This window comes from Microcebus murinus, chromosome 13, assembly GCF_040939455.1.
Source record: "Microcebus murinus isolate Inina chromosome 13, M.murinus_Inina_mat1.0, whole genome shotgun sequence".
Taxonomy (NCBI): domain Eukaryota; kingdom Metazoa; phylum Chordata; class Mammalia; order Primates; family Cheirogaleidae; genus Microcebus; species Microcebus murinus.
In genome coordinates, this window is record NC_134116.1 from 15571531 (window position 1) to 15599426 (window position 27896).

Sequence of the window (27896 nt, forward strand, 5' to 3'; positions counted from 1 at the left end):
TCCCCTTCTATCTTTCATCACTACAGTTTCTCCATTACTGCTGCTGCTTCCCCCAGTCCCAGCATGGTATCAAAACCTCTCCTAAGATGATTATAATGATGTGGAGAAAAAAATTAAATGGTAGTGCTGTACTTCTATATAGCAAAATATGTGTTTTTGCAGGTTTTCACTATAGCTATTGTTTCATTTCAGTCACCACAACTCTATTCAGTACGTTTTACATGTAACAGAACTAATGCTTCAGGAGGTTTAGTGCCTTGCCTAAGATCTCCCTCGGGGAGTGAGTGGCAGGAGCAATGGCCACCCTGTCTTCACCCAGTGCCTTTGCTCCAACGCAAAGGAAGTCTACAGACTTGGTTTGCTTCTAAGTCATAGTACTTATTAGCTCAAAGATCATGGAAACATCACAACCTATTCGGTGCTTCATTTAAGGAACCTGCAAAGTGGAGGTGAAGAGCATGCTGCATGTATTTGTTATGAGGATTAAATAAGATAAGATGCTAAAAAGTATCCCCCATAGTGAAAATTAACTGAATGCCTGTAGTTTTTGAAATCTTGCCCTCTGGTGAATCTAGAGTCTACTGTGGGTTAGTGATGAGCCCATCCAGCCACATCAGTTATTTCTGAAATTCTTCCAACTCTAACAGATCCTGGGATTTACTTTATTCCTGGGTCATCACTTCCTCTAATGAAGCATGGATATTTTTTTAAAGATGATGCTGGAAATGGGTTTTAAATAGGGGGTATTTGTTCCCAGTATCTCCAGAACAGTGGAAGAGTGAACACTGAGTGTTTGGCAAGGCTGACTGGCTAATGTGCTCTTAGCTGGTACAAGAGAAATGTAAACCACTACCTTTTAAATCACTATTAAAACTCTTCTTTCCAGGCTTTCAATGTTTGTAATTATACAATTTTTTGTTCTCTTACTGTGGTTGGTGCTTCTTTGTAAATTAAACTTGGGAGAAACCTGTGATAACACATTATGGTATTGCATGGAACAGATTTCACACAGATTCAGTCAAAGTTGGTGTCACTCTGCTGTGTGACACCAGCACTTTCAAAGGTGCTTCCCCCACAGGGACGTATAGTAACTGGACTGGCTGTGAGCCAGCTGGTTTCTTTTTCAACTTACTTTATGCTTTCTGTAAAAGCTTTTAGATGGAAATAGTATTATTCCTTGATTCTACTTTTTATTGTCCTGGGTGTCAATGCTCACCTGCAATTAGATCTATCTCTCAGCCCAGGGATAAATAGCAAAATCTTGAATTTGGAAACACCAGACACACAGCAGTTACAGACCCTGAGGGGCAGAAACCACAAATGAGTTTCCCTGACCTTGACTTAGTTTGCCATCAGGGGTTTCCAATGCCTAGTGTGACACTGGTAATGAGTTTCTAATGAGAGGGCAGCAAAGGTGGGAGAGAACTAAGGTAGAGCTAGTTCTCTTTGCTTTCCCTCCCTGGCCACATATATAAAAATAAATGCAACCAAAGCAAATCAGTAGAGAATTTTTTTAAACGTGTTCCTTATTTTTTAAAGCCAGAGATATTTTTATCTCAACCCAGCAAGCATAATTGGAATAAAATTAGAGCATGTACAGAATTGAATTAATCCATGGATTAAATCCATTGGAGCAGGATAGCATGGTTATTACGGATCTAATCTGAACATCAGTGTTAGCCTTGTGCATATGTGGAACTCTTCTGTGTGAATCCTAAGGAAACAGGACACCCTTTCAGTCTGCAATTTGGAAACTTCATCATGACAACATTGATTAACAGGTAAACTCATAAACAGCACAAGGCATGCTTTCTCTCATCTCCTTGAAAAAAAAAAAATATATATATATAGTTTATTTTTAAAGTATTTGAAATAGCTGTAGGAATTATTAGACAGCTAATGAGCATCATATGGTCACAAAAATTGTTACCAGGGATGAGTATGTTCATTTTAAATGGCTTGGAGGCGGAATCCAGTGAGCATATTCAATTCTCCATGAGCAGTGTTACAGAAATACTTTCCTGTACTGTGCTTGAATCAGCCATGTAGAAGCAAACCTATCAGCATTTTGGACATATTGAGGTCTGCAAATTGATATGTAGTGAGTACTGAAACCATTGCATTAAAATGGTTGCAAATCATCTCATCGTGGCTATTGTTCTATTTTTAAAAATCAGAATAATATATATATGTTTGTGTGTATATGTAAGATATGCATGTTACTTTTAATGTATAATTATTTATTTGAATGAGTTATACTGGGGAGAATAAAGGAGTAGGTTTCATAATTCAGACATGACACTGAAATCTGTCTTGGCATTCCTAGAGTGAGCACACCAATTTTTTTAGTAATTAGCCAAATTTGAAGGTGATTTGCTTATATTTACCTCTAATGATTGAAGTTAATATCTCTAAGTAGTTGAAGATCTATATCAGTTGGATTGTGATTCACTCAATGAAGCTAAAGTGAAAAATTATGATTTGTTTTTACTTCAACTAAGTGAACAGTGATTATTAACTTTATATTTTATAGTTATGGTTTTCATGAATGGTCTTAAACTCATAGACAACCTGGGTTATGAAAAAGCCCAAAACAAAAAATATTATTTTCTTTGTCAAATATTTCTTTATAAATAAAACACAAAAATAATTGGAATAATGAATTTCAGTGCGTGCTTATGCAGGTATGTTTCATATATATATATATCTCTTATGAAAACACTCTTTCTTGAGATAAAAAGTATAGAGAGTACTTATAAGAAAATTTATAACAAACAAATTTATGACTTTAAATAAGAATGATACACTATATTTTAAAATACAAATATAAAAACTCACATTTGGAATACCAAACTAATGAATAGTAAGAAGTTAATATAATATTTTATGATCCTTATATTATTTAACAGTTGAATATTTGTCAATATATTATGTCTGGTAACTATTTTGTCATCAATACCAGGGTATGTGTATTTTAAATGTAAACAAAGACATTTGCTAGTGCTATACAAAATCTATTTTTAAAATATGACATATACTCTTTAAACATTCTCTTAATATTAGCATTTAAAATGGAAATTTCTATGTATTATTTTTGTTATGTATTGACAGAAAAATAGAAAATTTTTTCTTGTCTAATTGGAGGTTGTTATTTTCTTAGGAATATAAATTACCATATAAATATATTATTTTATTTCTTATAAAGTATGATTTACTATTTTAATAAATGTTCACAAGATTAGGACGCCCCTGTGTCTATATTGTCTTTACCTAGTAGTTATTGCTATGAATGCTGAGGCAGTCGGTTGTTTCATAAGCTAAATACTTTGAAGTGTTACATGTCAGAGAAGCCACAGTGATTACTACTATCCATTAACATGTTAGAGTCTCACTATGCTAAAGTTATACATGTTGCAGAAATATTTGCAGATGGCTCTCTTACCTAAAAATTTCACACTTAATTTTAAGTGTAGACTAAATCTGGAATAATTTTTAAAATAATTTTATATTGCTTATCAAGCTGGCATCAAATTATATATACCATTTAAGATAAAACTGCCAGTTAATAGATGTTACTATATAAGAAAATGAGATACCTCTATTTATTTTAGTTTGAAACAATATAAGATAGTTCTGTGTTCTTTACATTCCACAAATTACATCTTAATGAAAACATTTGAGAGCCTTGCATATGGGATATGGGAAGTTTGAGATGATGAACTATATTAAGTAAATATTAATTAGACAATAAAAACTTGAGATTTAAATAGGAGGAACTATTTCATTGGTTATCTGTTTGTGATCTGGCTGCTCAAATTTGATGTATGTCAATATGGGTATTTAGTGATAGAATGGGACAAATGGATCAAATTAGACTCAGACTATTACATTTCTGTAGACTGTGCCTCAGGATAAAGCTTTATTGCTAGGTGTCCCTGTGAGACATGGAGAATTTAGTGGCAAAATAGTATTAAGTTATTGGAATATTGAGAAAATGATATAAAAGACAAGACTAAAAGATGAATATATTCATGACTGCTTGTTATAACTGTGAGAAAGAAAATTCTAATTTTTGAAATATGTAAGTTCTATTTTACTTCCTTTCAAATGGTAATAAAGCTTTAAATAATAGGTATGATTTACATAGATGTGCATATTTATATATATAAACTGTATTATGATTTGATAAACAGGAAGTGTCTTACAAATATTAATATATGATAAAAGCATTGCACAATTGAATGGCATGAGTCTTAAAAACCAATTTTTAGAGGACTCTGTGTATTATCTTTTAAGGATATATGTGACATGATTCTTATTTTTAGAATTTTATCTTCATGTCAGGAAATGTTAGCTTCAACGTCCTTACAATCATCATGGTATGGTTCTAATGTGATTTATTTCTTGGCTGGAACGATCTCAAGTTAAATACATGAGTGCCTTACAAATAGCTTGAGACATTTGTAACTTCTCGAAGTACTTTAATAGCATTTGTTCATCTACAGTAGGTTTTGTGGATAAATAATATATTCTGATGATATTTACAACACACAGTCTGATTCAGGGTGCATACTTTAGATCAGAGTGGATTTTCCTGTAGCATTAACCATAGGACGGGTATTATACCATAATATTTAGGTAGGATATGAGTTATCACAGTCTGCTCTAGTTTTCTAAATACTTGGCAAAGATTAAAAATGCAGAGACAAAATTAATGGTATTTTCTTATGTCCTCTCTTTTTCAACAATAGGTAAAAGTTTGGTAAAAGTTACAGACTCAGGATTATGTTGAAATTCTTGTGTAATAGAAAAAAAACAAACCATTTCTCCTTTTACTATATTCTCAACACTCTTTACTTCTGACATCAGGAGCGGCTTTTTTTCTCCTTGCATGGCAATTCTCTGGTGGACACCAACAGAGTGTCCTATAATTCAACTCAATTCTGACACTGTCTTCCTGGAGTTAGTGTCAGATCCCACAGGCTAAGGGATCAATGCCACAAGACTGCCCCGCACTTCAGACACTACTTGTGAGTTCAGTCCTATGGAAATTCTGACCAACCAGCTATAAATCATAGCTTCCCCCAGCCCTTTCCTCTGGTTCTATCATTTGCTAGAGTGTTTCACAGAACTCAGGGAAACACTTTACTATTTTGGATTAACTACTCAGGATATTTTAAAGGATGTCTCTGGGGAGTTGGAGCATAGATGTATTAGGCAACCTGGAAGCTCTCCAAACCCTGTCCTTTTGGGTTTTCATGGAGGCTTCATGATGTCAGCATGACTGATTACATCATTGACCATTGTGATCAACTCAACCTTCAGTCCCTCTCCTCACCTTGGAGGCTGGGGGTAGAGCTGAAAGCTCCAACACTCTACTCACATGGTTGATTCTTCTGGCAACCGGCTCCCATGCTAAGACTACCCAGGGGCTCCCATCATCAGTCATCTCAACTGCATACAAAAAGACACACCACATTGGAGATTTCAAGGGGTTTAGGAGCTGTGAGCTGGGAAACTGGGATTAAGACCAAATATATTTTTATTATACATAAAAATATCACAATCCTAAAATTATTTTATGATTATAATATCAAATATTCATTTACTATAGGAGAAAATGGCATAGTAACTTAAAAATCAAACAAAAATAGTGACATCATCTCAAGAAAGGAGAGAAAGAATAGCAAGTTATAATTGAAGAGACTACGGCTGAGCAAACTGGTTAAAAAATTTTTAAAAAACCCTTAATACATGATATAAAAAGTTTGAGGTAAGAAGCTCAGAAAATTCCACGATGGTTAAATACGAAAAAAACAAATCATGTATAAGCCCATCATATTGAAAACCAAAGCAAAGAAAAAATTTTAAAGGCAGCCAGAAGAAATAATGGCAAAGGATGAAAAATAAAACTTAAGCTGACATCTCACTAGAAAGTATTAATCCTGAAGAACAAAGAAAATTATCATTAAAGTGATAAAAGACTAAAAGTCAATCTCAAATTCTACAATGAATAAAAATATTCTTCAAAATTAAATTTTACACACTTTGGAAAAATAATACCTGAGTAAATTTTTATCAGCAACTCACTGCAAAGTATATTATAGGAAATTCTTCAAGATGAAAGAAAATTATTACTACATGAAAGCACATAACAAGACAGAGGTATAAAGAAAAACAGAGTTATGTAGAGCACCAAATATGTTCCATGTGTGCATAAATATAATAGATTATTGATTATTTAAAAACAAAAGTAATAATGTCACTAGGATTTGTAATATATTTCTTAAAATTATATATATACACACAAAGAGAAAATATATATATGTGTGTGTGTGTATGTGTATGTGCATGTGTACACACATACACACACTCTGAGAGAGAGAGAGAACCACAATTTAAAGAACAGCTGCTTTGAAAACTTTTAGCTCCTCAAACAACTAAACATATAGTTACCCAGCAATTCTACTCTTTTATCCAAGAGAAATGCAAACCTATGTGCACACAAAAACTTGAATAAAAATGTTTATAGCAGCTTTATTAAAATAGCCGAAATGTGGCAACAACCCAAAAGTCCATCAAAGGATGAATGGATAAACAAAAATGTAGTATTTAATGCAATGGAATATTATCTAGACATAAAAAAAGAATGAGATTCTGACACAGGCTACAACATTATGTTAGGAGAAATAAGCCGGCGCAGAAAGACAAATATCATATGCTCTCACTCATTCGTGGGAGCTAAAATATTGATCTCATGGAGATAGAAAGGAGAATGGTAGTTACCAGAGGTTGGGAAGAGTACGGGGGGGATGAAGAGAGGTTGGTTAATGGGTACAAAAATACTATTAAATATTAGAGATAAAAGATCTAGTGTTCAGTAGCACAATAGGACGACTATACTTAACAATAATTTATTGTATATTTCAAAATACTAGAGGAGTGCACTTGGAATTTTCCCCCAAAAAATAAATGATAAATGTTTAAGGTGATGGATATTCCAATTACCCTGATTTAATCATTACACATTGTATGTTTGTATCAAAATATCATATGTACCAAATAAATATGTACAACTAGTAAGTATCCATAAAAAATTTTTAAAAACAAAACCATTTAACATTATTTTAAAAATAGAAGTTCACTACACATGAGAATTAAACAGAACTGTTTTCATGCAATAAAAAAGTTTCTATAGTAAAACCTAACAGCTCACATCCCATTCAATAAAGCATTCAATAATTTCTACTGAGATTGAAAATAGAAAAGTTTGTCTAGTACCATCACTTTTATTTAATACTGTACTGGTAGTTTCAGCCAGTGCATGTAGCAAAGAAAATGAAATTAAAGGTATTAAGATTAGAAACCAGAAATAAAACTGTTATTATTTGCAGATGATATGATTATAAAAATAAAAATTCCAAAAGATTCTAGAAACACTCTATTAGAATAAGTAAACAGATGAATGTTTTTAGATACAAAGTCCCCATACAAATATAATCTCTATTTCTTGTATAAAAACAATGAACAAATAAATAGTGAATTTTTAAAAATGCTGGTGGCAATATCACAAATATCATGAAATATCTGGGATTAAATCTAACCTAAAATATTGCAAACCTTAGCACTGAAAAGCCACAAAACATAATTGAAATAAATTGAGGAATATTCAAATAAATAGAAAGATATTCATGGTCATGAATTGAAGACTCAATATTGTTAGGATATTACAACTCTTCAATTGATATAAAGATCCACGAGGAGTCAAATCAAAATCCAAGCAGGTTTTTCTTTATGTAGAGATTTACAAGCTGATTCTAAAATTTGAATTAAAATGCCAATGATATTTACCAAAAATTTGAAGGACTTATACTACATATCTCAGGACTTCTACGAAGAAGTTTCAATAAGATAGTTTGTGCTTTTGGTGAAAGTATAGACAGATTTAATAATGGAATAGACTATTGATCTAAAAAATATATGGTTTTCTAAATTATGATAAAGTCACTACTGCAATTCAGTAGGAATGTAATGGTATTTTTAATAAGATGTTAAATGAGTAGTACACCTATATGGGGGAAAAGGAACTATATTCCCCATCTCACACAATATATGTATACTAAGTTGAAATGGGATCATAGAACCAAATGAAAAGGGCAAAACAACACTTTCAGAAGAAAAGTTTCTAAAAAAACAACATAAATGAATATCTACATGATCATGAAGTAGAAAAAGGTTTTTTTTTTACAGTATATAAAAGCACTAAACACTTAAGAAATAATTGATCAGTTCTTAGTTCTTTATTAAAACTAAGAACTGTTCACTAAAAGAGCATTATGAGAATGAACAGCATGCTACTGACTGGGAAAAGATATCTGTAATATCTATGTCTGACAAAGAGCTCATGCCTGGAATATTTGAAGAAGAAAAAAGACTTGACAAATTACTTAGAAATGGGCAAATAAATTAAAACAGCATTTCACAAAACAGGATATCCAAATAGACAATAAAATTATAAAAAGGTGCTTACCATCATTACTCATCAAAAAAAAATCAAAACTTCAAAGTGATACTACTAGACTCCCACTAGAATGGCTAAAATTAAAATGATTGTGAATACTTACTATTAGCAATAATGTAGAACAGAGAGAACTCTCATATATTGCTATTGGGATGTCAGTTGCTATAACAATTTAGGAAAACACTTGGCAAAATCTACTAATGTTAAGCATATATATACATTAAAGCATAACATGTGCACCTAAACATTTGTACCCCTGTAATATTCTGAAATAATAATAATAATAATAAAGCATAACATGTCCTGGTTATACAGCTGAGAGAAGTGTTTGTTTCTACTAAAGTAACATATACAAGAATGTTAATAGCAGCATTATGAGTAATATCACCAAACTGGAGCAACTTAAATGTCCATCAGTAGTAGAATGTATAAATAATTGTCATATATTCATACTATAGAATTGTATATATCCACAGCAACAAAACTAACACACTATTGATGCACACAAGAACCTGAATGGATCTCACAGACATAATAAGGAGCAAAAGAATCCAGACACAAAAGAATACATGATGAATGGTCATTATATATGAAACTTAAAAACATTCAAAATTGAATCTTTTATGAGGGAGGTCAGAATAGTGGTTACCTCTGGGAGAGAATATTGACTAGGAGGGAGCATAAGTGAGTCTAAAGTGCTAGAATTGTTTTATTTATTGATCTGGGGTGTATGCGTGTGTATACACACAGTAGGGTAGCTATAAACTTAACATTTGGGCACTTTAAAATGTATACATTATACTTCAATTGAGTAGAAAAAAAGAGTGTTAATCATAGACTACAAAAGCACTTTCAATGTTTCTTTTCACAATTACCCATGCATTGCCATGGATATAGTACTTTCTCCACTGACATGAAAAAATAACATATTTTGATAAGCTTTTAGTATGAGAAATGCAGTACTTCTAATCTAAACTTACCTTTTCTTCTTAAGTGTGAACTATGATTTTGCTGTCCTAATTCAGTTCAGAAGTACATACAGAATATGAAGTCTTAACCTTCCCCTTGGATATGTGAATTTTGGCCCAATTTCATAATTTTAATTTTATTATTAACCAGTATTTTATTTTAATCTATTTTCCCCCATTCTTAATAGCAAAAAATATTAAAAATTATATAGGATTGGTCTATTCACCACTGGTATTATACATAAGGAAACCTTGTTTTAAATAGTATATCTGCTGAAAAGTAGTGTTTTTAAAATTCTTTTCTTGTATAGTCTCATTACAGAACACAACATCTTTTATTGATATAATGTATTTTGTCAAGCATCAGAAACATTTGGTTCATTGATATATTGCTGCTGCTGTTTCTCTGACATTTTATATCCTTTGGGGCCAATGAGCAACTCTCACAGGCATGTCCCTTGGTAGTTTTATATGAGTGTAATTAATTCTCATCTTAAATCTTTTCACCTGCTGTCAGCCAAGAAATAGCTAGGAAAAGTTGATTTGCCAAAAGCTTATGGATCTTAGATGACAACAAGGATGAGTATAAAGTTGAGGCCCAAGTATATCCTTTTTTCGAATTATACAGCCTGCAACATTTGTCAGTGACATACATCAGGGAGGACTTCAACATCAGAGAGAGAGAGGTGACTGTCTGGGCGAAAGTTGGGATTTAAACTCCAAAGATAGAAGACATAAAGGCAGGCATGTTTTCTCTCTCATTGTAAGACCTGCACTTAATCTATCATGTATCTGCACAAAAATTCAAGAAAATACATATTATAATAGCTTTGAAAGAGGAAATACCTTCTTTTCTGATGCCAGAAATGAAATCAAGCTGATGATTGGTGTTGTAGTTATTTTGAAATGACTTGAAAATCCTTTCTATTTATTTGTAAGTTAAATTATTTATAGGTAGAAAGTAATCGAAGATATTAATAGCTATCTCTCTACTAAAACATGGATATCTCTCCTATGCACACTGAGACTGTGGACCTAGTTTTGATGCAAGATGCCCTGCTGCTATGCATGGTTATCATAAGGAACCTCTGGATTAATCCATGCTGCCTGCTTGGGGTTTCAGTTGAGTTTATTTGATTTGTTATTTAAAAAAATAAATCTTCTTTATAAGGCCAGGCCCAATGGCTCATTCCTGTAATCCTACCAATTTGGGAGGCTGAGGCAGGAGGATTGCTTAAGGCCAAGAATTTGAGTCCAGCTTGGGCAACACAATGAAACCCCATCTCTACATAAAATACAAAAATTCAAAAATTAGCTGGGCATAGTGGCTACATCTGTAGTCCTAGTTACTTGGGAGGCTGAGGCAGAAGGATCACTTGAGCCCAGGAGTTTGAGGTTGCAATCAGCTATGATGATGCCACTGCACTCCAGCCTGGACAACAGAGAAAGATTCTGTCTCAAGAAAATTATCTTCCTTAGAAAGAAAAGAATCTTGGTTCTTTCTCTCACTCTTTCATCTATAATACCCCCTTCCCTGACCTATGTTTCCTTGCCGCTCTTCTTTAGATGATTTAATTTGTCACAAATTAACACCTCAATTAAATTAAGAGCTCTGTGGTATTAGTGACTTTTCTAAACTCTCTTCACTTTGGTTTCCTCTCCTCTAAATTTAGAATAAACAATCCCTATCATGTCAGCTTATTATGAGGAATGAGTGGGTACAAAGAACTTTGCATGTAGTAAATTCTCAACAAATGATTGATATCAGATTTGGTTTTTTAAATTGGTAACTGCTCAAGAGGACCCAGATTGTAACCTGGGCAGCGAACTTCAAAATTAGGAAGCTCAATAAATGAATAAAGAATTAATTTTTCACCAGGAGTAACAGAAGAGTAATGCATAGATGAACTGATGTTGGGAAAAATAGGCAAACTGGAAATTCTATTAATAAAATAAAATCAGATGGGCTGAGCTCTGCGTAGGAATTATTGCATTTTAAAGGTTCATGTTCCACTTCCTTTGGTAAAAATAGAGCTTTGTTTATCTTAAATTGATTAAGTTGCATTACTCTGTGAACATTTATAAACTGTTTTGAAATGGATAGAAATACAATTCATTGGGAAATATTGGTGGATTGTAATTCTGATGGAGATACCTATTAATATGTATTAATAAAACTCTCCAAACCATCCAAATATTTAAGAGTATAGTTGGTGATAACCAAAAGAAACCACAAAGATTTCAAATTACTTTGGTTGTACAAACACTCCCCATTGGTTTCAGTCTTGCTTTGGTTGACTACAGCACACACATATATATTTTTCAATGATCTTACACTATTGTAAGAAAATTGGAGAAATAACAGAACCTAGGATGGAACATATAACTCAAAATATCCCATATAACAGAGAGATGACCTGCTTTGGCATGTATCCAAGCTCAAGTCTTTTGGAAGAGCCAAAACTGACAGAGAAAGTATCAATTAGGAATAATTCTTTTATCAGAATTACCGAGTTTAGGTTTGGTCCAGAAATATTTCCACCTAAAGAAGTTTAAGGAAAATAACGAAAGAATCAAAAACTAATACTTCATTTCTGACAGTATGACACAGAATATTCTTAGTAGATGCAAGCTTTATTGAGCTTCTGAAGGTTTCAAATGTTAACAAGTATTTTTCCCTTGGTTAGAGCATCTCCAAGTCATGGTTTGTGTTTCAGTCACTTTGACTTTCCAAGAGCCTTTTATACAGTTCCAAATGTATAACACGCATTCAATAATGCGCCTTGACTGAGGGAACAAAAGATCAAGTTAGTGAAGAATAATGAGGATGATTTAAAATTTGTTGAGATCACTTGTGTTCTATACAATCATACATGATAGTATTTTTTCAATCTGTTTCTCTTTTATTGTTTCAATAACCAAAACCATAGCTGCCAGTTCTCTATGAGACCAAAGAATAGAAATGTTCTCAGACTATTACTTTTGCTAGTAATAGTCTAATAGCAAATTTTGCTCATTTTCTCATTTGCACATTTTATATGAACTCATGTTCATGAGGTGGCTGGATCCTGGTGGTGCCCCAGACTGCTGATTAAGTTTAGAGGAAGAAAGTCAGGCAACATTACTTAAAAGAGCACCTTTACTCAGAACTTCAGAGACTAAATTTTACCTTTTCATGTCTCCAACTTCTCCCCAGTAAGAGAGAAAATGAAAATTAAAAATAAAAGATTAAGTGCCTTTTCAAAGAAGATAATACAAAACCAAATAATAGCATTAGTAGTAATAAAATTGTGTTCCTGAAGCTATATATTGGACAGAAGCAATATATAGTTTGACTGCTTGTGCTTTGCTCTTCTGAATAACATGCCAGTATTTTTATCTGAAGTCCCGAAAAAGTAATTAGTGTTTACATTTTAGAGCAAATTTTGTATTTGAGGTTTATTCAGGGTTTTTTTTTCTTTATTTTATTATGCTTCAGGTACTTCAAAGCTTCTTTGTTAATTAATTTATTGGAAGACAAACTTCACATGTATTTATTAAAGTGAACAAGTAAAAAAGAGTTTCTTAAGAAATGACTATAAAATCAAGTGGGTATGGCCTGAACATTGCCAGTATTCTAGATGTTCATTGAGAAGTCAGACTCCTTGACACTGAGAGAAGATTATAATCACAGGTTAGCTCATGTACATTTTGGGAAATAGCTAGTTACTCAAGATCTCAGAACAATCCCAACAAGGACACTATGTTAGTCCTCCCACAAAATGCTTTAGAGAGAAAGAAGTCAGTGAGATGTACCCTTAAGCAATTTTTTGGCAGAAGAAAAAATCGTCTTACATAGCTTTTAAAACATGCCCAAAATTAATTTTTAAAAAATGAGTCAAATTGATAAAGAAGTTGACTTTAGCAAAGTAACAATCATGCTATCAACATTACAATAGGAAATGTTTCTATGGTTAACAGTGATTATCTTTGTGTTGTAAAAATAGGTTGATTTTAAAATACCCTTCGTATATGTGTCACTTATTTTCTGATAAAAGTAAATATTATAAACAATATGTTGGATTTCTCTATATTTTAATAAATAGTTTTATAATCAGACATCTATACAATAACACTTATTCATGAGGGTATAAGAAGGTTAATGAAGCACAAAAATAGCATATTTTTTGTTTTTTAAAATATGCAAAAATCATGCTGCGATGAGCTGAATTTTTTGTATCAAAGGAAGGTACTACTTATGGTGTGTAACTTTTTTTTTCAGATCTCGGTAGCTGTAGGGCTTTTTATAATTATTTTATTTTATTAAATGACTTAGATCAAAATAGTGACCCAGGTAATTATATTTTAGGGAATAAGTTGATATTATGTTATTTGTTAGTCAAGTATATAATTTCACTTTTAGATGAATTTTTAATCCTGTGTTAGGTAAGAGAGAGAGAGCAATAAGTTCCAAAAGTCAAAGAGGTAAGTATTAAATAAAACTTTTCAACCTTAAATCTCCCTTTAGATTTCAGGTAAGCCAACTTTTTTATAGCCTTCACAATAATGCCAGAATAATGAAGCCATAAATTCAATTGTGTTAATTCAGCTGAAATTCCTCTCATCTGTGGCTAAGAGGGCTTATCCCTTCTCTTGCTCGTTACCCATCAGCCACCTATCAGCACAGCAGGCCTTAGTTTCTTTCCCATGTCATTCTTGACTTTTGCACACTCAGGTACTTGGAATCATCTAGTTACTTCTTTTTCTTTCTTTCTTTCTTTTTCTCAGCAAAGAGTGACTTATTAGGGAATTCATGGACAGAAATGTGGTCATAAGTGGCTGCAAGACAGGTAGATCTCGGCACTGTTAACCCTGTGACCCAGGGCTTATAGACTATAGGAGAAGGGTATACATGCCTTATCGAGAATGTGCAGGACAATTAGAGTTAACCTTACAGGGAAAGACAGGAATGCTATACACATCATAGCTTGTAATTTGTGCACTAACATCAAGGTTGTCTTGACCTAAGGTCAGGACTTACAGTAAGTGTGTGTTCTTTCACAAAGAACAGAAGTAGATGAAGTGGAAACCTTAGAGGCATTCCTGGAACGGTGCTTAATAAGAAGCCAACATGGTGGACTGGTGTCCAAGATGGAGCTGCTTTAGGCTCCATATCACAATAGAAGCCCTTCCTTTAAGCCTCATATCAGAGGTTCAAATTCAACTGGCTGATTCATTCAACTCAGCTTTCACCCAGACATTCAAATGATCTTGCTCTCATTCAGTGTTCTGAGAGACCAAAAGAACAGCTGAAGAAGCAGTTTAAAGCTTTCAATCATGCAAACTGAGAAACACGAAGTAGATCTCAGGCAACACCTCACTTGAAATTCACAGACATCACCATCAAATGTAATCCACATGTTGACTAGGCAGACCCCACCCTTTAGCTGAACCCCCAATTCCACAGCTGGTAAAAGAATAGCATTTTCCACACAATTTCTGCACCCACTTTATTCTTGGCTCCCTCTCTCTCCTGGTTCCCATATGTGAGAGTATGCTATCTCTGTTCTTAACCTAATGACAGTCATCAACCTCAAGGCAACATACATTGTCATTCCTCTGCCTTAAATGTGTACCCACTTACAGCAAGCATTTCCTGAGTATGTGAAACTTTACTGAAAATTTGAGAATCACAAAAAAAGTTCCAATTATCTATCGCTATGTAAGAAAGGACTGCCTGAAATAAATTACCCTCAGAATTTAGTGGTGCAAAATAATAGCAATCATTTGGTATTATTATTACTATCATAGCACCTTAAGGTTAAGGGGTTGACTAAGGCTAAGTGCTTGGGAGAAGTCTACAGGAGGGAGTATTATCCCAGTAGCTACACCAGCCTCCTCCCCCAGCTGCAACTTCCCCATCTTGGGTGCGCTAACTAGATCATCAAGTCAGCGAAAGGAGGCAGTCAATCATCAGTGTGGCATCCTTGTCAAAGTGTCTCCAGTCTGCCCTTGTTTTCAGTGCTTCTTAAAATACAAGGTTAAGAGCAGCCCCCAAAACCTGGTAGTTGCAGCTTCATGACAGAATCCCAGGCAGGCATCAGGGGGCTGTTGGAGGTTCTCTGTGATTGGGGGCCTGGAAGTGCTGTATTGCCCAGTCAGTGGGCATTATTTAAAGACCTAATACTTGGTCACTCTTAGTAATCCTATGTTTCATCTTAAAATTACCTCTTCAGTGCCTTTCCTCCCCTGCCTTTCACAAACATCTGTCATTTGTTTCCCAGACTTAATGATCCAATCCACCTCTCACCTCCTCATCACACCAATTCAGTTATGAGAATTGCCCACAAACATGGATGCTTAATGTAGACGTCCACGTTTTCTTCTTTCTTTCCACCAGCCCAGACATCAGTATCCAGCTCCAGTAGCTCCACCTTCCTGTGGAGTTACACGACGACATTTATTCGTCTACTTGACAGCATGGGGCTGTCTCTCCACAAGAAAAGATGTCCACCTTGTTGGCACAAATATACTTATTGCCAGAATAACCAAGAACACTAATAAGTCTGTTTGAGTCTTTCATTGTTCTTTCATATTTTTTTTTACTTACACATTACTTGTAAATCTGATTGCTGATTAATAGTTATCAAAACCATTGTGGAAATACAAAGACTTATATGCAAGTGTTCATAGCAGTATTATTCATAGCATGCCCAACACTGCAAACAACACAAACGTCTATCACCTGGTGAATGGGTAAACAAAAAGTGGCATATCCATAGAATGAAATCCGTATTTACTGATTCCCATAGATGTACCTCAAAAACATCATGCTAAGTGAAAGAAGCCAGGCACAAAACGCTAAGTATTATATGAATCCATTTAAATGACATTTCCACAAAAGACACAATTATAGACACAGAAACCAGATCAGTAGTTACTTGGGGTCAGGGATGGAAGTGAGGGTTGACTGCAAAGAGACACTAGGGAACTTTTCAGAATGATGGAAGTGAATTGTGGTTATGACTGCATGATTGTATTAATTTACTAAAACTCATTGAATTGTACCCTTAAAAGGTGAATTTTATGGTATATAAATTTATGCTTCAAGCTGTTAAAATAGTGAAGATACCTGTTTTTAAAGTCACAAACTTTGCTTTTGCACTGTTTCATTTCACATATTTTTTCAGTTAAATCCTACCCCCCAACACACACTTTTTGTTCCAGCTCCAATGTTCCTTGGACAAAAGTTTCTTAAGCTTTAATGTGCACCTGAAATTTGGGTAAAATGAGATTGTTATTCAGTAGTTGTGGGCTGGGAGCTGAGATTCTGCATTTCAGCTCCCAGCTTCTGCTCTAGGAACATGGTTTTTGTAGCAAGTGTTCAGTTGCCTGTCCACTTGCTGGGTCTGTAAGAGTCATGTGACTTGTATTATAAATAAGTAGAAACATTCATAATTTCATCCAACAGCTTATGACATGGAAAGAACCTGTTTAATGAATAAATTGTTTATCTATGTCAGTACTAGGTCCTTTGCCCTTTAAAATACCCATTGCTGCCTTGTACTGCTTGCAGTGTTCATTTAACTTAAACCTGATGATGGCTTTAGTCCTCTCATCCCCTAATCAAACATCTTTTGCTAATATGGTTTTAGGAACAATTGTCTCTGAGAACTGAGAGTTCTGAAGAAGCAGTTTACCTACATAAACTTTTCCATTAGAGGTAATGCAATTCAAATGCCTGATGCCTTTGTCTTAATTTTAAATACATGTGTCTAGAAGACATTATACTGGGTCAATTTGAAATTCTTTTTTTCCTGTCCAAATACTATTTTAGGCTCAAATACTAAGGGCATTGTAAATGGTGACTGTCTTAGACCCCTTGTGCTGTTATAACAAGATACCTGAGACTGGGTAATTTATAAAGAACAGAAATTTATTTTTTATAGTTCTGGAAACTGGGAAATCCAAGATCAAGTCATCAGTATTTGGTATCTGGTGAGGGCTTCCTGCTTCATTCTCTTTGTTTAGTTTATTTTTATTGTTTTCATTTTTAAATTTTTTTCTTTACTTCAGAATATTAGGCGGATACAAAGGTTATATATAGATATATTGCCTTTGAACCACCCAAGTCAGAGCTACAAGCATGCCCATCCCCCAGACAGTGCACACCTCACCCATTAGGTGTGAATATACCTATCCCCTCCACCTGCCTCCCACCTGCTGGACATCCAATTAATGTTACTTCCATGTGTGCACATAAGTGTTGATCAATTAGTGCCAATTTGATGGTTAGTATATGTGGTGTTTGTTTTTCCATTCTTGTAATACTTCACTCAGTAGAATGGGCTCCAGCTCCATCCAAGATAATACAAGAGGTGCTAGATCACCAGTGTTGGCTCTTGGGTTGTTTCCACATTTTTGCAATTGTGAATTGTGCTGCTATAATCATTTGAGTGCAGAGGTGGGCATTTATATAATTTCTTTTTTCCTTTGGGTAGATGCCCACTAGTGGGATTGCTGGATCAAATGGTATTTCTACTTTTAGTTCCTTGAAGTATCTCCATATTACTTTCCACAGAGATTGTACTAACTTGCAGTCCCACCAGCAGTGTATGAGTGTTCCTATCTCTCCACATCCATGCCGACATTTATTGTTTTGGGACTTTTTGATAAAAGCCATTCCCACTTGCTTCATTCTCAAATGGTGGAAGTGGTAAAAAGTGCAAAAGGCAAGAACACTGTGCCCTCACATGGCAGAAGAGTGGAAGAGATCCAGCCCACTCCCCTAAGCCCTTTTATAAGGGCCCTAATTCTATCCATGAGGGCTCAGCCCTTATTACTTAATCACCCCTTAAAGGCACCACCTCTTAATATTATCACATTGGCCATTAAGTTTCACCACAGGAATTTTAGGGGACACATTGATCCATTGCAAAGACTTAGAGAGAAGGCATGGAAATGGTAGAAAGGACACTTATCACAGCTCAAGAGATCTGACTGCAGGTAAATGTTCTGTGGTTCCCTGAATATGCTACTGTGAGGATGTTGCCATGTCTCATCACCTGTAAACTAGAAATGTTTTTGCCGTAGATCTCACCCCTTGACAGTCTGTTGAAGCTTTTGACTTCAACATTTCTAAAAACCCATTTTGATATGCACAAAATTAATATATGCTAAAGAAAACAATTATATTAAAATGGAGTTTTCAAAATTAAAAAAGATGTAGTGATATATGTGCCTTTTGAAATTAATACATTAAGTAAAATCTACTAGCAAATCTAGTGATGAAAATAAAATATTTTGAGATCTCTGCAATAGCTAAATATATTGTGAAAATATCTATAATTTTTATTGATAACAAAGTGTTAGTTATTGATAATACCACTGTAATTTGCTACTTTTGTTCATAATTGAAGCGAATTTTAAAGTTAAGTAGGTGACTAATGAAAATAAAGATGCATTATTTCTCACTGTAGCTTGCAAATTCTCTGAATCCTATTCGTCTATGGTCCCCCGATTAAGAACATCTGCACTAGAAATTCTCCAAAAATCTAAAATTCAGCAATTAACTGATGATGATTTGAGTAATAAGTTAAAGTTTCCAATCCTGGAACATCTTTAAATAATTTAGAATGCTATCACATATTTTCCTGAGAATGAACCTGCTGGGAAAGTACAGTGTCTTTTAATCTCTTTTATTGTAGATGAGGGAACTCAGATAAAGTTGAAATGGCTTAGCAGAATTCTTATAACTGGTTAGTGATAAATCCTTTGACATTAGATCTGACAGTTTCTGGGGCTTTTTTTTATGTCATCTTTCAATTTAGGAAATTAAATAGTGGCATTTTCTTATTCATTTTCACTATATAATTTAAACATTACAAAATTACTTGTTAGAGACTTTCAGACTTTAGACCTAAAAGCTAAACTTAAATATTTAGACCAATTCTTTAATGGTATGGATAAAAAACGTGAGGCTTATTAAAACAACAGTCAGATAACACTACACACCTACTAAAATGGTCAAAATCTAGAACACTGACAACATCAACAACAAATGCTGGGGGGGTCGTGGATTATCAGGAACTCTCATTTATTGTTGCTAGGAATGCAAAATTTTACAGCAACTTTGGAAGACAGTTTGACAGTTTCTTACAAAACTAAACATAATCTTACCATATAACCCAGCAATCGTGTTCCCGAGTATCTACGCAAAGGAGTTGAAAACGTGTACATTAAAAAATGGTGCACAGATGTTTATAGCAGCTTTATTCATAATTGCCAAAGCATGGGAACAAGCATGTCCTTCAGTAAGTGTATGGATAAACTGTGACACATCCAAGCAGTGGAATATTATTCAGTGCTAAAAAGAGATGAGTTATCAATCCATAAAAAGAAATGGAACCACCTTACTTGTGTATTGCTAAGTGAAAAAAGCCAATCTGAAAATGTTATACTCGGTATGATTCCAACTATATGGCGTCCTAAAAAATGTAAAATGATAAAGACAATAAAAAGATCTGTTTTTGCTATGGATTGTGGGGACAGAGGGATGAATAAGAGGAACATAGAAGATGTTTAGGACAGTGAAAATAATCTGTATGATACTTTAATAGGGGGTACATGTCATTATGCATTTGTCCAGGCTCAGAATGTACAACACCAAGAGTGAACCCTAATGAAAAAGATGGACTTTGGGTGATTATGATGTGTCAATGCAGTTTTAATGATTGTAACCAATGTACATCCCTGGTAGGTAATGCCGATAATAGGGGAGGCTATACATGTGTAGGAACAGGAGGTATATGGAAAATTTTTATATATTTCTCTCAATTTGACTATGAATCTAAAACTGCTCCAAAAACATCGAGTCTTTAAAAAAATAAGTGATGCTCATAAATATCAAGTGTCATGCCCAAGTCCTGGCCCTTGCCTTTCTAATTTGCCTTTGCCCTGTAGCATCTTATCATGAAAAGGACAGGAATCAGAGGTTTCTCTGAAAATCCAAGAAAGTCATAAATATTTGAAAAACCAGAATATATTTGAAAACTAAAAAATAAGGCTTCCTGTCCGTAGGAAAGGATTGTGAACCAGCCTAAAGAAAGAGCTCCTTTGAGGTTTGGATATTGATATTATAAATGCCTGATCAAGTTTGGAATGTGAGGAGGAGGCTGTAAAACATAGATTACAAAGCCAGAACAAGAGAGGGCTTAGGTGAGGTTGAAAGCCTGGTAAAGACAGAGTGATCCAGTCTACAAATCAGCTAAGCTGGAGATGTGTAAACTGCATGGCAGGTTTGCAACAAGCTGGATGTCACTGTTAGCTTTCTCAGTAAGCAGGCTTCATTGAACAGAATATAATGTTAATTATAGTATTATCTTCTTGAAATAAATAATGGGAAGGATGGAGCCATGACTACTATAACATGTACATTTGGGAGGTAATGATGAAGTGGGATTTTTTGAAATCATGTCTTAGTAAATCTTAGTAAGGTTGTGTACAATGGCCAAGATCCACTAATATGTAAATACTATAGGAACATAAAAAATGATTAAGATGTGGATTCTGATTTCAAGAAGCTTATAATCAAAAGTAGTTGAGATCAAACTCTTGATTCAAATCCAAACTCTGCCAGTTCACTAGTTGATTATATAGTTGTGTGACCTTGAGGAGTCGCTTCCTTTATAAGATATATGTGAATTACAATGAAAAAACTTACAGGGTTGTTGAGAGAACTAAATGTGTTTATTGGATAGCCGGCTCTGTTTGTTGGATTGACAGCTGTCAATCAACCCCATCACCCATTTAGCCCTGAGTTAATCTACACAGTCCTCAGGAATTGCAAAACCTAAAAGTCCTGTTCCATTGTTTCATGCTGTTGTATTAAAATCCTTTAATCAATCATGCAGCATAAACTGATCTTTTGTCCCAGATGCCGAATGTTAAATTGTTATGAGCTTGTTTCTGCTTTTCTACAAGTTTCTTCACCCGTTTATTTTTCTTTTTTTTTTTTCCAACTTAACCCTTGTAAATTCTTCACCTGTTTAGTACTGATAGTTTTTACCATTTTAGTTGGTAACAGATCCTCTGTGCACATTCATAGGATAATTGATATACTTGTAGAATAGAGTAGAAAAATGAAGTCCCATTTTAATACTGTCAGTTTTGCTGTTTTTAGATTCTATGATAAACTCATGATAGCCTGTACCTGGGATCATCAGACAATTTGTTAACACCTAGAGATAGGAGAGGATATGATTGACTGCCAGGGTGGTTATTGGTCATTAGTATTAATAAAAAGGCACATGCTAAAAGATTTCTAATCATGTATTCTAAAAAGAAAAATAAATTTCTACAATTCAGATTAAGTGGTTTTTCTCTACATATTTTTCTAAATATGTGTACTTTTATCAATTCATCTTGACATTATTTTAATGTAAAACATAACTGAAAAATTTTGCCTGAAATATGAAAAAATAGGTGTTACTTTCAGACTTTTAATATAGGACATATATCAAGTAAAATATTAATAGCACTGCATAGATTCCCTAATTTATCAAAAGCCAAGAACTCCAAGGGGTTTTTAAGTATGCATTAAAATGTTGTCTATGTACTAAGAAGTAATTAGAGTGGAAGAGAATAAAATGAATTGACGATCAGAGTATCCACCAATCATACACAAGGACCCAAAATATATTTTTCATGTGATATAGTAAATTGTAAATTATACTGTGCACTAAATTACCATATTTGTAATGAATGTGTTTTTCCTATATTAATAATAAATTATTAAATACTAACATAATTTATGGATTTTTTTCTGTTTGATATCCAGACATTGCCAACCTTGTTCAGCCAAACTTTACCTGGAAAAATTTCTAAAGTAATAAGTTAGCTCAATTTCTCATATACTTGGACACCAACCTCTCAATATCCAGTTCCAATTAATAGTAGGTGTGCTATAGAATCATGCCTATCCAACAAGAGAATGATGTCAAATTCTAGCTGCCAGGCCATATTTTCATTACTAATAGCTCATTTGAGGTCTGTTAACAAAGGCTGTTTTATCATTCTTTAGATGAAGACAGTAGTTTTTATAATTTATTAAGGAGTCACAAGTGAATTTACTATTATAATTTTAATGATATAGAAAACACTAAATTTAGGTTTTTAAAATTAAGCATAGTATAAATTTTTCATTAGATTAAAAATAATTAATGTATCACTTCATTTCCAAATGATTAAGTAATGGATAAATGGTGTAGGTAAAGAAGCACAGAAAGAAGAAGATGGAAGGAAACGAAAAAAGAGAAAGACAACAGAAGGAATAGGGTTGAGAGGTAGAGAAAGCAGAAATATATTTAGTGTATTCACATATACCTGTAAGTTACAATAAATGGCTTTATCTTTTTAAATTATTTATGCTTCAAACCACTTTAGCTATGAGTTGCTACTTGCTATTTATATTTTGGAAATATTTATTCATTAATTTATTTCCCTTATTCCATAAAAATATACATGCTGGGATTACAGGCATGAACTATCACACCCAACCTTGCTCCAATCTTTTTTTTTTTTTTTTTTTTTTTTGAGACAGAGTCTCACTTTGTTGCCCAGGCTAGAGTGAGTGTCATGGCGTCAGCCTAGCTCACAGCAACCTCAAACTCCTGGGCTCAAGCAATCCTTCTGCCTCAGCCTCCCGAGTAGCTGGGACTACAGGCATGTGCCATCATGCCCAGCTAATTTTTTCTATATATATATATATATATATATTAGTTGGCCAATTAATTTATTTCTATTTATAGTAGAGACAGGGTCTCGCTCTTGGTCAGGCTGGTTTCAAACTCCTGACCTAGAGCAATCCACACGCCTCAGCCTCCCAGAGTGCTAGGATTACAGGCATGAGCCACCACGCTCGGCCCCAATCTTTAAACCATTACATTATCCACTCAGAATAGGTTACCAGACACAAATTATTCCTTGGCTCTACCATCATTATGCAGAATAATATGATTTCTGTATCAGATAAAACTCCACCGAGGGTCTGGGAATCAAGCGTTTTCTTTACTTCAATGACATAGTACTGTGGAAGTTATTAAAATAACTTAGTAAGCTCAAAATATTTAAAATATTTCCCTGACTTGGCAGCAAGTAACAATCTCACCGTATTTAGATCTGTAATTCCAGCCACTTCCTTTCCACTCACTCCTTTGTCTGCAAGTGGTATAGGATAAGTATACCTTTCCTGTTTCAAAAGGTGTATATATTCAGTGATTATTTTCCCCGGCCTAAGAGTCTTATGAAACTCCTATATTTTTTTCCCAAATTATAAAATGCTAGAGCCAAGAAATGATGCTTTAATTAAGAGACCCACACAGCAAAATACACACATAGTAGCAAAAAGAAAAAAAATATGCCTACTTAATAGGAGGAAGTAAATGAGGATTATGTTGCTCTGATACCTCTTAGCTTTTAGAGAGAACATGTAAGGTGAGTAATCTTTATCTAATTCCAGGAATCACAATGTTATGAGGCTGTTGAGCCTACTACTTTCTGCCCAGTAGAAGTAGGGTTAGCAACTGGGGCCATTTATCAGTTAATAGGTTTGCTCAAGAAATAAATTAAAATATTGATGCAACTCTAGTTCTTCTCAATAGTCAGAATGAAAATAGTAGTGCTTATGTCCCAGAAACTGATTTAAAAGATACCATTTTATATACAATATGAGTGGCTAGTCCACTAAGAGTGGCATGCTGTCTGGAGTGAACTTAGACTCTTTAATTTCTTTACAAGAAGATGTCACTGCATGTTCAATGCCCTTAGTGGTCTTTCATTAGCCCCTAACATAAACTGTCTGAATTTGTGTATCTGTCATAGGATAAAATGTTTATGTTTTTTACCTGGAGGAAGCTCAGAAACACAGCAAAGAAGGTAAATTTCAAAGCCCTGGGAACCAAATTACAGATGTCTATGGTTTTTATTTTTCTTAAGTTTTTAAATTACAAACCCTCATTAATGGATATTTCTATACTTTTTTAGATATACTGATTCACAATGATAAATATCTTTTGTTGGGAATATATCACTGTGATTGAAGCCCCAGAATTCTCTTCTTCAAGAACAATAGCTTTGATCCTCAAACAGAAAATTGCTGGGTTACTTTTATTTCCAGAGTATTATTAATGATGCTGTTATTGTTAGGTAAAAGAGTCCAGACTAGTTTTATTTTAATACTTTGATAAATGCAGATTAAATAACATTTTTCAGGGTGCTATAAACCACACAGTTTCTTTCTTTTTTTTTTTTTTTTTTTTTTAACCTCTGGTTTTCAAGACCTTATAATCAAGGTAATTCCTGAAAGAACTGTTTTTACTTGCCAGGGGTAAGTGGTTCTCAATCCTATAGGCATCAAATCCACTCTGTACAGCAAATACCTGAGACTGCCCCTTTATTATTTTGACATGAAATTCATAGACAACATGACCTGCTTTTAGTCATAATAAAAAGGCTATAATGTAATATTCTACTATAATGGAAAGAAAATATTGAACGAGAGTGTTTTCAAATTTCAAATATAGGTATTTCAACATTTAAATTCTCAAGCATATCCATGCAATAAGACATAATGATGCCATATGGTTCTACCATAGGTAGATTCACTATGAATGCAACAGTTACAAATGCAGATTGATGCAGGTGTGTTGCATGGTGTATTCAGATACCACTAATGGAAGTGCCATGGAAGATGTGATTTTCTTAAATGCTAAACAATTCTTGGTAATGGTCAAATAAAACAAAAGATAGCCTTTCTTTGATTTACATGGCAGTAGCATTTTTTAAGAGCTAGTATATATACTATATATATATATGTATAAAATACAGTTGCCATTTAAGTTTTGATAATTTAATATGCCTTCCTCACATGAAAGTTTGTGTATATGTGTGTCTCTATGTGTTTAATGGAATTGTGATTTAAGTGCAGGTATTTATAAATAGGTTTTTCACCCACACAAATGTTCTGTGAGTCACTAAAAATTTGTTCAGGATGCAAAATAATTCTTGTGTGTAGGACTGTCCACTCGCTGTAGGGCACAGCATCTGTGACTTCTGTATACTAAACACCAGCAGCACTTACATTTACACACCAGAAAATTTCCATAGTTCCTCTAGGATGCATTGTCATCTCTCTTAATTACTACTATTGTAGATATTTCTTACCCTACATCATTCCATTACTTTATATCTGCTCTTCAATCTACTTTAATCTGGCTTCTACTATCTCCTTATCCACCCAGCCCAAACTCAAAGAACTGTATTGAAACAGTTCTCACTAAGGACTACAAGTTGCTAAACGCTCATATCTAACTTTTGAGCAGCCTGAGACACAGACGCCCCACCTGAACTACCACAGTGACCTCCATGGTGACGTACCCTTCTGGTGCTCCTCCCTACTCTCTGGCTCTTTTTGCCGGCCCCTCTTCTAAGAAAGCTTTAAATATTGTAGTTCCTTAGGGCTTGATCCTAGACCCTTTCTAATCTTGCTCACATATTCCCATGGTTAAAATTTCCAACTAAATGTGAATGGTGTCTATAATTAGATTTCTAGCTTAGAACTCTCTCCTGAGCTCCAAACTTGTATATTAATTCGACTGCCTACTCAAAAGTTCCACATCACCGTCTCACATGCATCTGAAATGCAATGTGGCTGAGACTGAATCCATGTCCTTCCGCCCAAAACCTGGCTTCCTCCAGTGTTTCCTGGCTCAGTAAATGCAGCAACATCTGCCCAATTCCTCATGCCAGAAGCCTAGGTGCCATCCAGGACACATCTCCCAGATCATATAGTCAATCTGTTACCCAGTTCCATATATTCTACCACTTAAAGAGCTCTGAAATCCATCAACTATTCTCCATTTCCATTTCCACTATCAACACAGTAGTCTATCAAAGTCATTCGCTAACTAGTTACAAACTAGTTTTTTTTTTTTTTCAGGTGGCCTCACTTCCTCTAATTATTCCCTCTAAAAGTCAATCAGAACAAGCTTATGAAAACATTCAGATCTCATCACAGGGCCCAATTTCGTTGATACATTAGAGCAGGAATCTGCAAGATAAGGCCCTTGACCCAAAGCTGGACAATCCCCTAGTTTTGTAAATAAAGTTCTATTAGAACACAACCGCACTCATTTGTCTGCATATTATCTGTCTATGGTTGCTTTCACATTATAGCAACAGAGTTGAGTACTTGCACAAGAGACTTCATGTCCCCCAAAGCCTAAAATATTTACTATCTTTTTAGAGCAAAAAAAAAAAAAAATAGTTGCCAACACATGCGTTGGGAACATACTAAATATGCATTAGGCCAGGTGTGCTTCATGCCTATAATCCTTACACTTTGGGAGTCTGAAGTGGGTAGGTTTCTTGAGCTCAGGATTTCGACCAGCCTGAGCAATATAGCAAGATCCCATCTCTACAAAAAACTTTTTGAAAATTTAAAAAAATTAGCAAGGTGTGGTGGTGCACACTTATAGTCCCAGGAGTACTCAGGAGGCTGGGCAGAAAGATCACTTGAGCCCAGGAGTTTGAGGTTGCAGTGAGCTATGATGACACCACTGCACTCCAGCCTGAGGAACAGAGCAAGACTATGTCTCAAAAACAAACAAACAAACAAGAAAATACATTAAATTTAATGAATTGTTTTATATCATATTCTCCAAATATACCATGGCTCTCCTTACTAACGTGTTTCCCTGAAAATAAGACCTACCATAAAATAAGCCCTAGCAGGATTTCTAAGCATTTGTGCAATATAAGCCCTACCCCGAAAATAAGACCTAGTGATGCGTGTGGCTATGTAGCATATCTGCACAACACATGCATTTCTTCGTGGAGCTGTAAAAAAGAGGAGCAGCCCTTCTCATCTACCCCATGAGAGCTCTATTGCTCAACATGAGAGATTGGGGCCAATGGTTCTAAAGGAAATAGAGTCGTAAGAAATTCAGGATGGAATTCGGGGTTTAAAGAGTCATGATGATGTTCTAGAAGAAGATGACTTAACTATATTTGAATAAATGTAGATTGTTGTACCATACTTAAGAAGAATAACACATCCCCTGAAAATAAGCCCTAGGGTGTCTTCTTGAGGAAAAATAAATATAAGACCCTGTCTTATTTTCGGGGAAACACGGTATATGGACCCTAAGACATGGTTCTTCATAATTTTTTCTTGTAGACAGAGACCTCATGTTCTTGTAGACATTTTCTTGTAGACAGAGACCTCAGCCTTGTGTTCTGCTCAGACTTCAACCATGTGAAGAAAGTCATTATGTACTTTGCATCAATGATAATGGCCCCTAAAATAGTGATTTGCAATACTTTTCAAATGTGTGCTCTTTGAGAGCCAGCTCCAGCTAACTGTCCCTCAC

At 34.4% G+C, this 27896-nt stretch overlaps 1 protein-coding gene across 2 annotated transcripts in view; it reads left to right on the plus strand.

Moving 5' to 3' along the window:
- FGF14 (fibroblast growth factor 14) overlaps positions 1 to 27896 on the plus strand; it is a 649836-nt gene that overhangs the window by 545897 nt on the left and 76043 nt on the right. The window lies entirely within an intron of this gene.